General features: G+C 43.2%; 1 long non-coding RNA gene across 1 annotated transcript; it reads left to right on the forward strand.

Moving 5' to 3' along the window:
- The first annotated feature begins 714 nt into the window (after positions 1-714).
- LOC140496189 (uncharacterized) lies at positions 715-1,098 on the forward strand. The gene is made up of 3 exons (XR_011964205.1): positions 715-803; positions 909-951; positions 1,040-1,098. It is a non-coding gene; the product is annotated as an uncharacterized lncRNA (long non-coding RNA).
- Positions 1,099-9,937: the final 8,839 nt, after the last annotated feature.

The raw sequence follows: 9,937 nt of genomic DNA on the forward strand, positions 1-9,937 counted from the left end.
TCTTCCTTCAAGTGTCAGATCATAAACAATGTGTTCAAAGTTGTAAAGGAGTTTCAGTTTTAATCAGCCTTTTGGAATGTTTTTAGATTACTTACAGTGTGGAAACAGGCCCTTCGGCCCAACAAGTCCATACTGACCCACTGAAGCGCACCCACCCAGACCCATTCCCCTATATTTACCGCTGCACCTAACACTGTGGGCAATTTAGCATGGCCAATTCACCGAGCCTGCACATCTTTCGACTGTGGGAGGACTCCGGAGCACCCGGAGGAAACCCACACAGACACGGGGAGAATGTACAAACTCCACACAGTCAGTCGCCTGAGGCGGGAATTGAACCCGGGTCTCAGGCACTATGAGGCAGCAGTACTAATCACTGTGCCACCGTGCTGCCCATATGTTGGTGAGGACATTCTGACAAATGAATCCAAACATGTTTCTGCAAACCTAATCTGCCTCTGCCTTGTTTGGGTGGGCAGTTTCATGCTGGCTGTACACTCATACCATTCAGAAATGCTCCTTATTTTGCCTCACTTACTGAAATACCAATAAGGCCAAGTCTCTGCAAAAAGGGTTGTATATACGAATTTATTCAAATTTAATCCTGTTTAAAATACACTGTCCCATCTGTAAAAAGTATACACAGTCCTTAAGTATACATTACTCTTGCTGTTCTTTGTCTCCAGAGTGACAATAACAGCACCGTATTAAACAATCTAGTAAGTGGAATAGAAGTGGTCAATGTCACCATTGAAAACCTCACAGACCCAGTGATCATTGTCTTCCAGAACACAACCTTGCCGGTAAGGGAAAAAACAAACATTCATTCATTCATCGTTGTGCAACTGAACAAATAAGTTATTTAAGTGAATGAGTGTCCTTTATGATGTAAATCAATTCCATTTTAGACTAACTCAAGTGGAAAATGTGCCTTTTGGGATTTCAGAAAAGGTGAGTTAACATTTGATAAAACAAAATTTGTTAGCTTTAGAATTGAGGAGTAATGGCTCACCTCTGATTTTCTAACTTTTCATTGTAGGGAGCACAAGTCATGGCATCTGGAGTGAGTCTGGCTGTACGACAGAAAGTCAGCTTCACAAAATCACCTGCAAGTGCAACCACTTGACCTCTTTCGCTGTGTAACTGGTACGAATGATCCAATCAAATACTGTGTTTTATTCTGGAACAATAAATCTCCAGCATGCTGTGATCAATCTGTCCTCTCATTGTGGTTTGAATACAATTTCATTGTGGAATGAAAGGGAAGCAGAGAGACATAGATCATTGAAAGTACAGATGGGGACCATTCTGTCCATCACGTCTGTGTGTACCGAGAGGGATCTATCCCAAATCAATCCCACTTTCCAGTAGCTGCTCTGTAAATTATAACAATTACAAGCAGATCCAATTTTCATTTTTGAACATAATTAGGGTTTGACTCCATTACACTTTTCAGTTGCGAGTTCCATATCCCTATCTTCTCCTCAACTGCCCTCTATTCATCCACAAATTAATCTAAATTTCTACCCCATGGTTAATGATCTCTCTGCCAAGGGAAACAAGCTCACTCTGCCTCAAGCGCCTATTGCATTGTCCATCTCAATTAAATTTCTCCTCAACCATCCCTGTTCCAAAAAAGCCTGGTCTCTCCAATCTGTCCTTGTGTTCTTTATTCCTGGTGATACCTTTGTCAATGTCTGTGTACATTTTGTCTGTGATTAAATCCTTCCAGTAACCCTGTAAATGGTGTTGTGTGCAGGACTCCACCAGTGTCTGCCCTAGATTGAGCTGATGCTCTCTGCTGCTATATTTTACACCTTGGTTAATCAACAATCCCATTGGCCTTCTTTGCAGCGGATCGACCTAATTTGTAACCTCAGGGAACATGTGCTCCACAGTCTCTCTATTCCTTCACACCGCTCAGTATTCTACTATTTATTGTTTCTTCCCTCACCCATTTGCTCCCTTCCAATTCCCTACTTACATTTCTCTCCATCGTGTTTTCTCCCAGTTCAGTGGTAATCTCTCTGATGCCTGAAGCTTTCTTCCTCACTATCCATTTTTATAACATCTGCAGACTGAATCCTGTCCCTACATCATTGATACCTGCCAAGTAAAGTAAGGGACAGAGCCTTACACAACCCCACTGAAACAGCCTCCCAATCACAAAAGCACTGTTGCCCATTCCCCTTTGCTTCCTATCATTGAACAGTTCAGATTCAATTTGTCCCGTGCTCTTGGATCCTGTGGGTTCTTGCTTTTCTGCCCAGTCTCCCATATCATTCTTTCCCCTTAGAGTGGTCCCTGGCTGCTCAGTAACATCACTGACCCAGATAACAGGGAGGCAACATACCACCCTGGTGTCTGCGGCTACAGTAATGGATGTTTATTCCCTTAAGTAGTGGTTGCACTTCTACTGTCATCATTCGGAATTTTATCGGTGTTTCCCTAAACAGAGTCACCAAGGTGCTCACAGTTTGGCATTGCCATCACCAGTTCACAAACCCACCTCCAATCAAAGAGAAAGATGCATTGGGACTCCTCCCTGGTTCTCTTTAGGCAGTCATTCATTCCCTCTCTGCTCGGGGATTCTTAAACTGCAGCATGTCAGCTCCTGCTCACACTCTGAAGCTCAAGCTGCTCCAGACGGTGATAATTCCTGTGTACGTGATTGTCCAGCACAAGAGGGCTCCTGTGGTACAGTGGGTAGTGTCCCTACCCCTGAGGCAGGAGGCTTGGGTTCAAGTCCTCCCTGCTCCAGAGGAGTGACATCACAATTCTGAACAGGTTCATTAGAAAATACCTTGTCCAACACGTGAAGCATCCTGGATTGTCACGTGCTACAGGGTGTGTACTCAACACAACGGAGGTGCCCCACCATGGCCTTTTTCATTGCACAGTGTATAAACGTACCAGAAAGACAGAGGGTTGTGCCTTATTTGAAAAATAGTCCCAGTTACTTGGAATCTGCTCCTCCTCCCCTTGTGCTGATATCACACTATTCTTTTATATCCCCACTGCTCCCATTCCCTTCCCTCCAGGCTTTCCATTTCAACTTAATTTGTTTCGACCTGATTTCTTGATCACAATGAAGTTATCAGTAACTGAACTGAAACATTTCCCTGTGAGTCGCTGATCTGCCTTGCTCTGTGATGCCACTTTGTTATGTGTTTCATGCTGTGTCCTTCAGCTCCCTTTGCTGTTACTCTGTTACACTGCCATTGAAATCACTGCAATTACTCCTGTGACCCACTTCACTCACCTGACTCTCTCCATCCTTGTGGGATCAGAAATTGTCATTGATGAGCCGAGGAAAGAGTCAAGTTGGCAATAGTCAAGGTCGAGGCATTTCAAGTTCAAATGATCCAAGGGCAGGCAGTTTTCTCCCAGAACCCCTTGCCAACCCAAGCGCCAAAAATAAAACATGGCACAAATTTTGATGTCTCCAAGTGTATCAGGCAAGAGAGAATCCCAAATCAAAGTCTCTACCCAGTGCACATTTCTCTCACCCACAACAGGCCACTGTAAGCTATCATTTTTCTGACAGTACAACATGTCACATGATCATTGATGTAGATGAGATTGGAAATGTGTAATCCATTACACAGCAGACTGAATTGTTGGAGTTGTTTGTCACCTTTACAGAAATCGTGGTTTCTGAGGGTTCGTTTTGAATTGCTACATGTCCATTTTGGTTTGACTGTCTCTTTCTCCAGTGTATGAAATGTCCTTAATTTAGGCGGCATTTGATGTAGATTTAACAGAATAGAACAGAGACAATTAATTAAAAAGGACTTCAACAATCCTGGTTTCTAATACTCCGCTGTTTTGTCCAGCTGCTCCATTTTGATTGACAGATATTTCTCTGATCCTTTAGACCTCGGTTTCTTCTGCACATTGAATGGGAGCTGGGTGGGAGCTGGAGTTTTAAGGAACATTCAGAATAGTTGGTTGAGGCTGAACTGCCTCAATTCTGATGTGAAAAGAAAACAGGGTCACCCACTGGCAACGAAGCTGGTTTGACAGACTCTGCAAGATGGCACAATCCACATACATCTCCAGCTGCTCACAGCCATGGGACACTGTCTTCTGGGAGCTAAATGCAGCGGGGATTGCAAGGGCACCTACAACCACTGTGCAGTTGAAGGCTGGTACAGCCAGTATTGGAAACTTCCCTCTGCACCAGTGAGGCATGTTGTACTGGAGACTGGACTTCTTTCGTCTTGTCCATATTTCATGTTTCCTTTCATTTTCCTTTTTCCTGTTATTTCTTCAACCTCTCCTCTTTCAGCCTTGAGTTAAGGTATGATTTGGCGGAAGTGCCTTTTGAACATTTCTAACAGCTTTCAGGATTTTTGTGATCAGCCCTTAAATATGGTGGATCTGTGGCTAGATCCCTGATGATGCTTTGATATAATAACATTTTGAATTTTCTTTCTCAAAGGACTATCACAGTGACGATGCCTCAGATGTTGCTTCATCGACACATTCTATTGCATTGATTATTGTTGGGGCCTTTATCATTTTCATAGTGATTACAGTTCACTGCTATGAGACAATCAGGTAAGAAAATCTGCTCTCAAGGCTGTCATTCTCCTTTTGAAGTGTATTTCTGCTGCAAATCCATTCTGTTTCACATTTACACATTGTTCATTCTGAATTGTTATTTCTTTCAATCAATTACAGGCTACATGCACATACGCTCATACAAACTGATTGGATCAAGTGACTAGTTTTCACGTTTTACTTTGATTTTATTGTATGCTTTGATTATTTGAATTTCTTCACACAATGAACAGTATAATAACAAACCCAAAGCAATGATCACCTATTAATAAACCTTTGACGAGGAGAAGGGACAATGTTGAATCAAATGTTGCTGTCTTGAATTGCCAACAATTCCTGAACTTCACTGTGAACATTCCAATGTGATGATCAGTTCAGCCTCAACCAACTATTCTGAATGTTCCTTAAAACTCCAGCTCCCACCCAGCTCCCATTCAATGTGCAGAAGAAACCGAGGTCTAAAGGATCAGAGAAATATCTGTCAATCAAAATGGAGCAGCTGGACAAAACAGCGGAGTATTAGAAACCAGGATTGTTGAAGTCCTTTTTAATTAATTGTCTCTGTTCTATTCTGTTAAATCTACATCAAATGCCGCCTAAATTAAGGACATTTCATACACTGGAGAAAGAGACAGTCAAACCAAAATGGACATGTAGCAATTCAAAACGAACCCTCAGAAACCACGATTTCTGTAAAGGTGACAAACCTTGCAATCCCAGCCTGAAATTCTTTGTATTCTTGGATGTGAGCAGATGGAAAACTGCAGGTTGGGTAGAAGTAATTAGAATATGGATTCACAGCGTGTATGAGGGGAAAATCCATACAGGATGTTCGCACCTAAACACTGAAAGAATCTAAAACATTAACCTTTAGGTTTATTTCCCAAATTGTTCATTTATTCATGAAAGCTCCTCTCATGGACTTGTCTTCCGAGTCTTAGCTTTTCATAGGAGCTGATGCTTTGACTTTACTCCCCTCCCGGGAGGGACTTCAATCAGTTCACCCGTGGCCTATAGGACTGACTATTTTGAATTTTCGATGATGTGGCAAGTGAAATGTTGCCTTTGTTAAAGTGTTTTAAGTTGAAATTGTGGCAAATCAATGGTTGTAGTTTCAAGTTTCATTCTGGAGAGTTGAGCACCTGATCGAGGCTGGTCCCTCAGTGAAGTGTAAATGAAGTGCTGCAGTGGCAGAGGGGCTGTCTTTCAGATGAAGCATTAAATCAAAGGCCTCACTGCCCTCTCAGGTGGATAGAAAAGATCCCCTGGGCCTCTACTGAAACACAGCTGGGGAGCTAGACCAAAGTGGGTTTATACTCTTGTACTTGGGTATCTGTGAGGCCCATTACCAACCCCATTGCTGCCTTGAGACAAGGCAGGGTCTGTTAATGTGAAGGGTGCTGCACTTGCTGGAATTCCCAGCTCACCTCTGACACAGCCTCAAACCTGCCACAATGTACAGGATGTAGCCTGAAGGTGTAGGCCTGTTCCCTCACAATCAGGATTTCAGATTAAACTCAACTCTCGACAAATAATCATTCTAAATTCCTGTCTCTCACAGATTAACCCAACTTGTTCTCTCCCAATTGTTGTTTTTATTGTCAGAAACTTGTATCTTAAAGCCATTATGAATAAAGGCGTGTCAGTATTTCAAACTGATGTCAAGGTCAAGCGAATGAAGACAATTGGCTCTGAAATATACTGTCAGTGGTTTGCTTCCTTTGAATATTTATATTCTCTTTCTTCAACAGCAGGATGATGTGGCCTTCAGGAAAACCTACAGGACGTTCCCGGTTCTAAGCAATTTGAACAAAATGATCCTGGCTTTTTCGTCTCGAGTGTCATTACATTCTGTGGCTGGAATACTTTTCAAATAGCTGAAGAATTTCCAAAGTTTCTGCTAATGAAGAGACACAAACATAACCTTGTAACCAGAGCTGGTAATTTCTATGTCATACTACATCATGAATGCTTGGAACAAACCTCCAGAATATCTTCCAGTGACAGGTTTGCCTCTGAAGCCAGTCTTCCTTTGTTAAATTGTTTATCACTGTCAATGGATTCCAATCTCACCTTAATGACTGCTCAGCTTGGAGTGTGGGTGAAGAAAGAAGAGGAAATAAATCATTCCTCTGTCTTAGTGTTACACTGCACCAAACTGTTCAGAAAAATGGTGAGAGTTAGTTCTCAGTCTTGAACCAGGAGTGCACACTCCTTCCTATTCACTATCTCGGTGTTCTGCCTTCAGGATGTATGTCTGTCCACCTCAAACAGCATTGCTGAAACCCAAGAAGCAAACTGCTGTGATTCTGGAATGAGCAGCTGACAGGCCTCATGGCTTTCCATAATGAGATCAGGATAACGGGAAACATGGGTGGGTGCATGTCATTCATGGTGGGGCATGGTGTCTCAGTGGTTAGCACTGCTGCCTGTCAATACAGAGACCCAGGTTCAATTCTAGCATTGGGCCACTGTCTGTGTGCAGTTTGCCCATTCTCCCCTTGTCTGTGTGGGTTTCTTCTGGGTGCTCTGGTTTTCTCCCACAATCCAAATGATGTGAAGGTCAGGTGAATTGGCCATGCTAAGTTGGCAAGTCAGGGGTGAATGGGTCTGGGTCAGTGTGGGCTTGCTGGGCTGAAGAGCCTGTTTCCATATTGTAGGGAATCTAATCAAATCAAACCACTGAAACCCAGTGCTATCCCTGTCTGTCATACCTTGTTCAGGTATTTTACAAAGTTAGTAATAAAGCACATGGCAAGAAGGCAGAATGTAAAGTTTCAGGCTGAATACATTCAACACATCCTCCTTCCAAACATCAACCTGTTCAAACATATCAGTCTGTTTCACACTGTCCTCACAAACAACAAGGTCCCTCTCAGTAGTGAATACTGAAGCAAATTATTCATTAAGGATATTCACTACCGCCTCCGACTCGAGGCACAAGTTCCCTCCACTATCCCTGACTGGCCCGACCCTCAGTCTGGCCGTTCTCTTGTTCCTCACATCAGTGATAAAAACCTTAGGATTTTCCTTAATCCCACCCACTTAACCATTTTTATGCCCCCTTCTCGCTGTCCTAAGTCCGTTCTTCAGTTCCTTCCTGGCCACATTGTAACCCTCGAGAGTCCTCAACCTTGCCTCCTCAACCTTAAGTAAGCTTCCTTCTTCCTCTTGACTAGATGTTTCACATCCCTTCTTACCCAAGGTTCCTTCATCCGACCATCCCTTCCTTGCCTCAGTGCGACAAACCTATCCAGCACTATCAGCAACTGCTCCCTAAACAACCTCCACATTTCTGTCGTGCATTTTCCTGAGAACATCTGTTCCCAGTTTAGGTGTCCCAGTACCTGTCTAATAGCACTGTAAGTCTCCTTAAACCAACTGGATACTTTCCCATACCGTCTGCTGCTATCCTTCTCCATGACTATTGTAAAGGTCAGGGAGTTGTTGATCACTATCACTAAAATGCTCTCCCACCGAGAGATCTGACACCTGGCCTGGTCCGTTACCAAGCACCAAATCCAATATGGCCTTCCCTCTAGTTGGCCTACCTACATATTGAGTCAGGAATCCTTCCTGGACACACATGACAAAAACTGTTCCTTCCAAACTAGTTGAACTGAGGAGGTTCCAATCAATATTAGAGAAGTTAAAGTCACCCATGACAACAACCTGTTATTTCTGCGCCATTCCAAATTCTGCCTTCCAATCTGCTCCTCCATGTCTCTGTTGCTATTGAGGGGGTCTGCAAACTAGATTAAACCCACCCAAAGAGCTCTCGCAAACCTCCTGCCCAATACATCGATGCTGCTCCAGTTCAGGTGCAACCTGTCCTTCTTGTACAGGTCACCTTCCCCAGAAGGTATCCCAATGATCCATATCTCTGAAGGCCTCCCTCCTCCAACAGCCCTGCAGCCATGTGATCATCTACACTCGCTCTCTGTTTCTAGCCTCATTCACCCTCAGCACTGGTAGCAATCCTGAGATTCCTACCCTGCTCATCCTGTTTTTAATGCTTCCAAACTAATTCCCTGTCTTCACTTTTCAGGTCCTCATCGCTTATCCTAGCCATGTCATTGGTACCGATGTGTACCACAACATCTGGCTTCTTACCCTCCCCCTTTAGGGATCCTGTAGACTCGATCCAAGACATCCCTCACCTTGGCGTGTGGGAGATAACATACCATCCGGGAGTCTCGTCTGCAACCACTGAATCTCCTGTCTGTTCCTCTCATCATTGAATCTCCTCTCACTATTGCTCTCCTATTTCCCCCCTTCCCTTCTGAGCCACAGAGCCAGGCTCAGTGACAGAGACCTGGCCATTGAGGCTTTCCCCTGATAGGTCACTGTTCCCAACAGTATCCAAAACGGTATAGTTATTGATGAGGGGGGTGGCCACAGGGGGGTCCCTGCACTGTCTGGATAATCCCTTTCCCTCTCCTCATGGTCACCATTCTAACAGTGTTTGTCATTACACACTATAATTATTTCTGATTTGGAGATGCCGGTGTTGGACTGGGGTGTACAAAGTTAAAAATCACACAACACCAGGTTATATTCCAACAGGTTTAATTGGAAGCACACTAGCTTTCGGAGCGACGCTCCTTCATCACAATCACCTGACTATAACCTGGTGTTGTGTGATTTTTAACTTTATAATTATTTCAAATTTGCTGAGGTGCTTCTCTATTTATTAAAAGTAATTTTCTATCGAAAAAATGATTTCCAAGAAGAATTGACATAATTTATGAAATCATTAACAAGCTTGTTTCACGTTTGTTGGAGAAATTATATTTTGACGTTTTAATCATTGGAAGACATATCCTATTGGAGTTGAGTGTGAGACTTGCTGGATGTTGAGACACTGAAATAATCAGAATATCTGATGTATCAAACAAATGTACAAGTTGTGACTGATTATTGCAGGATGGTGAGAATATGCTCGGACAGAGTCCACATACTATTGTGTTTCATGCTTTACTTGCCAATAATAAAACAAAATGAAATAGCTGTTCTCACATTGTTATTTCTGATTATTTAAAAATACTCTCAAAAGCGATGATGACCAAACTGGTGCCAAACCAGCAAAAGGATACACCAATTAGGAGGAGGTGGCCATTTGGCCCATTGACCCCACTCCATCATTGAATACAATCCTGGGGCTGACCTGATTGTGGCCTTGGCTCCACTTTCCAACCTGGAGCCTTCGACAGAGACTTCTTTGGTCTAAAAGCAATCCCACCCAACCTTCAATATATTCAATGACCCGGCCTCCACCACGATCCAGGCAGATAAATTCCAAAGATTAAGGATTCTCCAAAAGGGAAAATTCTTCTTCATCTCCACATGAAATGGGAGGCCCCTTTTATTA

Source organism: Chiloscyllium punctatum, chromosome 26, assembly GCF_047496795.1.
Source record: "Chiloscyllium punctatum isolate Juve2018m chromosome 26, sChiPun1.3, whole genome shotgun sequence".
Taxonomy (NCBI): domain Eukaryota; kingdom Metazoa; phylum Chordata; class Chondrichthyes; order Orectolobiformes; family Hemiscylliidae; genus Chiloscyllium; species Chiloscyllium punctatum.